The sequence below is a fragment of the Oxyura jamaicensis genome, chromosome 4 (genome assembly GCF_011077185.1).
Source record: "Oxyura jamaicensis isolate SHBP4307 breed ruddy duck chromosome 4, BPBGC_Ojam_1.0, whole genome shotgun sequence".
Taxonomy (NCBI): Eukaryota; Metazoa; Chordata; class Aves; order Anseriformes; family Anatidae; genus Oxyura; species Oxyura jamaicensis.
The window spans coordinates 8,189,780-8,196,648 of NC_048896.1; positions in this window are offsets into that span (position 1 = coordinate 8,189,780).

The following is a 6,869-nucleotide window of genomic DNA, read 5'->3' on the forward strand; positions in this document are numbered from 1 at the left end:
ATCTGTAACTTCTGCCCTTTGCACGATGATGAATAGAAACATTGCAAGATCTTCCTTTGAAGCTGGTGATATTAAGGGCGTCTTTTACCAACAGAGGAAAAGACATCTAACTTTAAATGTGTGATTGCCCTGCTGTCCTCAGAGGGAGAGAGAGCACTAATGTGTATCCAAGAAGGTCCAGCCTTAAAGGCTTCTAGAGCCCTTTCATGAAAGTATCATACACTGAGACTTTGTTTTTGTACCTGCAAAGCATCAGCTTGTCTTTGCACTTTCATATTTATTTTCTGTGCACCTCTTGTGGCTAAATGGCACTCAATGTTGTACTGTTACTTCAAGCAATTGGACTGATTTATATGGTGTTATAGTGGTCTCACTAGGAGTGAGATCTGTTGCTTCTGTTAGTAGTCAGGGTTAACTTGTGTGTGTGTGTGAATGTAGAAGATAAGTCATCCTTCCCTATCAACATTTTCATGCTATTATGAAAAACATATCAGAAAATTCTAGGAAATCACATCAGTCAGCAACAATAGCTGATCAGTCACATTGGGCAAAATATTCCCTCATTGCAGATGGTCCACATTGCCCCCAGTGACATGACCACTTAGTGGTACATGTGCTAGGAGGAAGTTTGCTGTTGCACTAAGAGATGGCAAGGTTGACAAAAGGTGAGTATTCATCTGTATCTAATTGTGCCAACAGCACAAGGCCAAGTAGCTTATATCCAGCAAATGAGATCTTAAATATACCACAATACATGCCTGTTTTTCAGCTGTTTTCTTCCTCCCATGAAAAAATATATATAGGAGTGGTTGGTGATACCACTGGAGTCCCAAGGCCAGCTCTAATATTTCTTACCTATCACCGTGCTCATGTACCTGTATGTTGCAGTACGGGCAAATAGGGAGAGGAATGTGTGATAGTGTGCTGACACCTGTTCTGGGAACTATGGCCATGATTTGGGGCAGAGAGTTGCATTGTAATTCACAGCTTTAGAACTGACTCAATTATCAGAGTTCACTTCCAGGTGCTTTTAATACGAGGGATGCTGTTGAACTGCTTTTGCTGCTCCCACTCAGCCTTTGCTTTTGCTTTTGCTCATTTGATTTACAGATTTCCTTTCTCATTAAAAATGATGGTGATATTAAGCCCATGAATCCTTGATGGATTTCAGATTTAATACTGTGAGTATTGTATTAATGCAGCCTCACTGCAAATAAAGGAGGAAATCCATTAAGCATGTGGTGTGCATCATAAATATTCCATAACACAAGTGTTAATGTAACAATAAGGAAAGAAAACCAAAGGTCCGGGAGTCAAGACATGCCCAGTGCTGAACGCCCATTCTGAACTTCTCCAACTTCTGCATTAACAGCTCTGCAGGTGATAAAGGCAACGCTGGGCTCCTCACTGAGTGCTGTGAGCAACGAACTTTTATTATTATTTACTATTTTATGATGAGCCTTCAAAATCTCATGCATGTTTTGTGTAACCAACCAAGTCTGACTGACATAAGCAATCAACTGTAACACTGAAAACCAGGCAATTGCTGTGTAACCAGTAATGATTTTGGTGAAACTGTGCTCATTTGCTGACAACGCATTTATCCTTCGATGTACATTTGGGTAACTTAAGCTCCTATTTATTGAATATTAATCCAGAATGAGTCCTTGTGCTCTGTAACCACATAAAGGACGTGGGAAGCCACGGTCTAAAGCAGCAAAATCTGTCTTCAAGTCTGCTTCATGCGTTTGCAGTGAGACCGTTACCAGATATATGTAATTATGAGTTACATTAGAAATCAATACAGTGCACCTGTCTTGGAGTCTAAAAACACTGAACCAAGTGTGTGGAGCATTCAGAACAAATAAAAAGAAATGCAGCATATCGCTGGAGTGAGGAATCTTCTCTACCAGCTACAGAGACAAATGTTCAGGCTGGATTTTAATAGGCGCATTCATTACTTGTGCAGCTATGCACACAGAAACAAGGACAGAGTAAATCCAACCAAACAAATGCACACCCACAGAAAGCCCTGCATTGACGCATGCTCGCATGGAAGGTGAGTAACGTACCCGGGAGCATTCATAACATGCAGCCTGCAAAACCCCCACCTCTCCCATCGTAAATGCTTACCGCTCCCCATGCCAGCTTTTCTGGCTTTCTTCTGGGTGATGCACAGTGCACTGTTTTCCAGGTATTTTCCTGCTGTGGACTGCTTAATGAAGAGGCTGTCTCCTGGTGTTTACCCCCTCCCTCCTGCATAGCCTGGCCTCAGCTTTCTGCAAGGAAAGCAAGGAGGCATTTGTGGTTATTTCCAAAATCTGCAAACAACAGGGTTGAGGAGCTCTGGCCAACCCTTTGGCAGGCAGCTCCTGCTTGTTGAGGTGTTTCTCAGGCTGGCAGGTGCTGTATGCAGGGGACATGGCCAGCCAGGTGGGCTGGTGGCAGAGATGGAGTGGAGTTTTCTCTCAGCTTCCAGGTGTGAACAGCAAAAGAGATGAGCTCTGGGCTCAGTGGGTGTACTGGGTTTGCACGGCAAGGTTTTGGTAACAGGGCCATAGGGGTGGCTTCTGTGAGAAGAATCTAGAAGCTGTCCCATGTCCCTGCTGCTGGCCAGAGCTGAGCCAATACGTGATGTTGTCTGTGCCTCTGTGAGTTTGTGCAGCCAGCAGAGTCCAGCACTACAGCAGGATGGCACTGCTCAGCTCCAGGACTTGTCTGTCTGTCCAGTTGGCTGTGACTGTCCTGACAGAACTGTGGTGATGGCTGAACCGTGAGTCAGGGAGGTGTGATGGATGCAGCTGGGCACAGCGGGGCAGGGCCTTCCTTCTCACACAGCACCTGTGCAGCTTGCAGTTCTGCCACACAGGTGATGGTGCCAGTGTAGTCTGAGTAGTGGGATAACAAAAGTGTTGAAGCAAAGAGAGCACAGGCCTTGATATGAGTCAGGACTGTGAGTAACGTGGGTGCTAGCAGCTAGCCCATGTTAAGCATTTGCTGCTGTTTTTGTTGGTGCTGACCAAAGTGTGCTGTCATCTGCGGGTGACACAGTTCCTGGGGCAGGCAGGGCTCTGCAACCCAAGTTGGAGTGCTCAGCACAGGGTGCATCTTCTCTGTCATCTGCGCTTTGTTCTCTTTGCAGAGAGCCTCTGCAGCACCTCAGGGCTGTCATGCTCTGCAGGGCAGGGTCACTGCTGTGTGGGAATGACAGCAAGGCAGAGCTGGCTCCTCTGCACTGCAGCACAGGGCTCCCTGCAGGCACCGCTGCAGGCAGCAGCGTGCAAGCTGCAAGCAAGGGAGCTGGAGCCTTGCCTCATCTCAGGGCTTTGAACTGTAATGCCAAGTTCCCGGACAATCCTGGTTGTCCTTGAGCACATGCCAGATCATATCTCTGCACTAACTACCCAACATAACCTAATGCATTTTTTTCACCTTCTAAAACCCAGTGCTGTCACTGTTGCTCAACTATTCATTCTGGAGAAGTGCTCCTGCTGACTGATGCCTTTCAAAGCCAACACCTCTTTGAGACCACAGTGCTGTTGTTCATGATCAATCAGGACAGAAAGGACTGGAGCTTTGGCTACAGCCGTGGGGAGCACCCTCCTGTCCTCCCATGTGCCAGTGTTTTTCCTAGGCCTATCCAACCACTGGGGAAGAGTGCCATATATTTTTGCTCTGCAAGTGATCTGACAGTTGGACAGGAGCAGAGCTCTCCACAGTATGCCCCAGAGAATATTTTCAGTTGGATTTCAAATCCAAGGTGGTGGATGAGTGGCTCTTCACAGTGTTTGAACTTCCATTTCACTTGACTGAGTGAACATCTGGCACCACATAAGTTTGGAGGAGACCACAAAGGATCACATCATGCTATGCCACAGATGATCTGAGACCCAAAATAAACTAGGAGATCCATCAGCAAGCCAGAGAATTATGTCTCCTTTTGTCTATGAGGAAAGCTTTTTCTTGGGTTTTTGGCATTGCCCCAGGAAGTTGTTTTACCCCTGCTCTCTATGCATTAATAATGCCCTATAGGTCTATATACTGCCAGTGGTGTTTCATCATCCCTGGAGATACTTATGGAGTTGCAGGAAAGTCCATGGAGGGGTTCATGTGCTTAACATCAGGGGCTGATGAAATGCAGATCTGTTAAGCTGAAGAACGAGGCACTTGTAAGGTAGGGTCTGTTTTAACTGAAGGTCTCAAAATGCTTTAAGTGGTGTGGTTGGCTTTTGCCTGATTCTGCACGGACAGTTTGCCTACAATAGGGATGTATATAGTGCTTGAACAATGTTATCACATATGTACAAAGAAGGCACATGAAGTTTACCTGGACCTTTCAGGGGAGAGACTATTTGCAGAGGATGCCATTGAATCAGGCAGAAGCAGGTGGCCTTTCAGTCACTTACACAACAGAGATGCCACCCTTCTCCTGCAGTTTATCCTCCAAACAAGTACTTTTTTTCTGTGTGCAAGGTACTAAAATACCTGTTTTCTCCTATGTTATTTATTTATATTTTTTATTTTATTTTTTATTTTTCTTGCCATTGCTGTCTGGCTTCTGACAGGCCTCAGGGCTGTTTGATTTGGGACTTTCTTGTTTTCAAATACCTTGAGGTTATTGAGCAGCAGGCAACAAAAGATGACCTTTCACTTGGGGATGCCCAGCCCTGAGTGCTGTGTCCTTTACAGAGCCGTGTGAGACTTGGAGCACTGTCTCTCTTGTTCCTGTGCTTGCTTTTGTGTGAGGAACAGGAGGGCAGGTGCTGGGGAGCAGCGTGGGCTCTGGATGTGGCAGGAGTGGAGCATCAGTAGGCAAACTGACAGAGCTGGTTTATGTCGCTCCTTCAGCCCTGTCTGTGAAACCAGCTTGTTTCTGCGGGCTATTTCCAGAGGAAGATGTCTTATTAGAGAGTAAAGAAATTCTGTACAGTGAGCTAAAATGGTCAAATGTCCCACACTTGCAAGTGAAATGCAGCTTCCGTGTAGATCTAACAAGATGTTGTGCAATGTGATGGATAGATGTGATACATGAAATGTGACATGTATCTGTGAAAATAATGTTAAAAATCCTAATTCTTAGTTTATTGGTATGAAACAAAACTGAAGAAGAGAAAATTGGTTATTGCAGAAAGATTTCCAACAAACATAAAAAAAAGGATCCTTTGTCACGTGTAATTTCAGCACCACTAACCCTTTCTTCCCCAGAAGTTTTTGGTTTCTTGGTTCTCATTCTGTGTGGAAGTTATGTGATGAGCAACGGATCTCACCAGATGTCACCTAAAAATGAATCAAGTACCAGAGGTTCAGTAAGGTTAAAATAGGGAAAAGACATTAGTACTATTGGGTCTATTAACTTTGCAGAGGGCAAGATTCTAATTTGCAGTAGATCACTTTCTGAATTAGCAAAGCAGCGGGAATAGAAATGCTCCAATCCAGGCTGTAAAGGCAAGTCAGTGGCCAGGGTTATCTTATTTGTCTCTTTTCCCAACCCATTTAGATTTCTTCCTCTTAAAGGACGTTTCTCCAAATGACAATGTTTAACTAATGCAGAATTCCTGTGTCTGAAGGACAGTCTGTGATCCAGTCCATTGACTCCTGATTTCATTTAAACTGCAATTCATTATTTTCTTCCTGTGCTCATTCAAGAACCCATTGTTCATTACTCTTTCATCACACTATGATTGGAACAATTTGTATCTGTCGCTCATACATTGGCCAGATAATGAAATAATCATTTGTGCATCTACACAGTATTTTACATTTATTTTTCACAGTGTAATTCACTTGGTAGGGTCATTTTATCATTCTGGAACAAATTGTGGTCTTGTTTAAGCATTTGCTAGTTGGCAACAGTCTGCAACTGCCAATGTCAGGACACATGTCTGAATAGACAGACAGAATGACAGTAAAGATATTGCTGATCCACCATCCAACAAGACCTGCCTTTTTGGGGGAAGGATTCTGAGCTGGCCATGGTCTTGATCCAGAGTATACTGATGTTACTGAGCAAAGAACTGAAGTCTTTCCCAGGGTTTGGGTCAGCCGTTCAGAGAGAGACATAATAAGAAGGGATAAGATTACCTTAATAAAAATGAAACTAGATGATAATGCACCCAGAGCACAATTATGACACTATTCAAATGAGCTCCTATTCTCATAGAGGTCAGTGAGGTTATGATTTCTAGAGGAGTCAAGAGATTAGGAGAATAAACTAATTATTCTGACATCAAATAGATAGAAAGGTGATTGCTGATTGGTTAATTCATTTTACTTCTTTAAATCTATTTCTGTTCAATTAATTAAAATGACACATATGTTATACTCTCCAAATATCACACACATTATTATGTAAAGGTTGAGTTAGTCATTATGTTGGAAAAGGTCAGGGCTTGAATTTAATGTTGGAGGGAGATATTGTCTTCCATTCACTCGTCATAATTACCATCCAGTTCCTGTCCCTACCTGCTGATGGGATCACAGCTATGGCTTTCAATGGACTTGCCAACAAAGTGTTTTGGGCATCCATCCAAAATCTTCTCCAGCAAGAGCAGGATTAAATCAAATAATAGTCTTTAAATCCATTGCTTTGTTATGGGAGCTGAGCTGTGTCAGTGGCAGAATGTGTAATTCTGTTTTCTACCTATCTCAAGATAACACCAGGAGTCTCCAGGATGTATGAGGACTCCTTTGTGTGGGATGTTCTACGTGGACAGCTCTGGGGGGTGCTTGGTTGATTGAGGTGTCGATGCACAGAACAGACCAGTGGAAGAAGAGAAGCAGATACACAGAGGAGTGGGCGATTATGAAAGGGTGACTTCGCTTCGGCCTCAGAGTCATTGCCTTCAAGATCTTGCCCAGCGAAGCTGTGG